The 771-nt window shown below is 53.6% G+C and overlaps 1 pseudogene; it reads left to right on the forward strand.

The window, feature by feature from the left end:
• Nucleotides 1-315: 315 nt before the first annotated feature.
• The window catches only part of LOC111976307 (integrator complex subunit 11-like), a 13,151-nt pseudogene continuing 12,695 nt past the window's right edge, over nt 316-771 (forward strand).

Raw genomic sequence — 771 nt, forward strand, 5'->3', positions numbered from 1 at the left:
GTGAGAGCCGCCAATAAACGTAGGATTAAGAGTCCTAGGTATTGTCGCGGTCAGAGAGTGTGGCTTTCCACTCGTAACCTTCCCTTACGACAGCTTCTCGCAAGTTGACTCCGCGGTTCATTGGTCCGTTCCGTGTCTCTCAGAGTCGTCAATCCTGTCGCTGTGCGACTGCTTCTTTCCGCAACATCTTCGTCGCGTCCAACCTGTCTTCCATGTCTCTTGTGTCAAGCCTTTTCTTTTCGCGCCCCCGTTCGTCTTCCCTCCCCCCCCCCGCTCCTTGTCGAGGGCGCTCCTATTTACAAGGTACGGAAGATCATGGACATGCGTTCTCGGGACGTGGTCACCAAGTACTTAGTGGATATTGGGAGGGTTACGGTCCTGAGGAGAGGAGTTGGGTTCCATCTCGGGACGTGCTGGACCGTTCGTTGATTGATGATTACCCTCCTGTCGTTGCGCCCAGGGTCTTCTACTCCTCTCGAGTGCGCGGCCAGCACAGGGGAGGCTACGGTGAGTGGGCGTCCATGTCCCTGTTTCGTCTTTTTGATCATGTCCATTTCGCTAGTTGACTTTCCCTCTCGCATGGGTTCTGCTACTTAGCCTTCTTCCCTCTTTCCTCTCTCTTCCCACTCCCGCCTCTCTTCTCTTCTATCGGTTCCGCGTTCCTGCTCCCAGCTGTTTCTCATTCTCACTAACGACCTCATTTACTCTTTCACACCTGTCTCCCTATTTTGCCCTCTGTTAGATAGTCCCTATTTCTCTCTCGTTTTCCGC

Source organism: Salvelinus sp. IW2-2015, linkage group LG17 (genome assembly GCF_002910315.2).
Source record: "Salvelinus sp. IW2-2015 linkage group LG17, ASM291031v2, whole genome shotgun sequence".
In the NCBI taxonomy this organism is placed as follows: Eukaryota; Metazoa; Chordata; class Actinopteri; order Salmoniformes; family Salmonidae; genus Salvelinus; species Salvelinus sp. IW2-2015.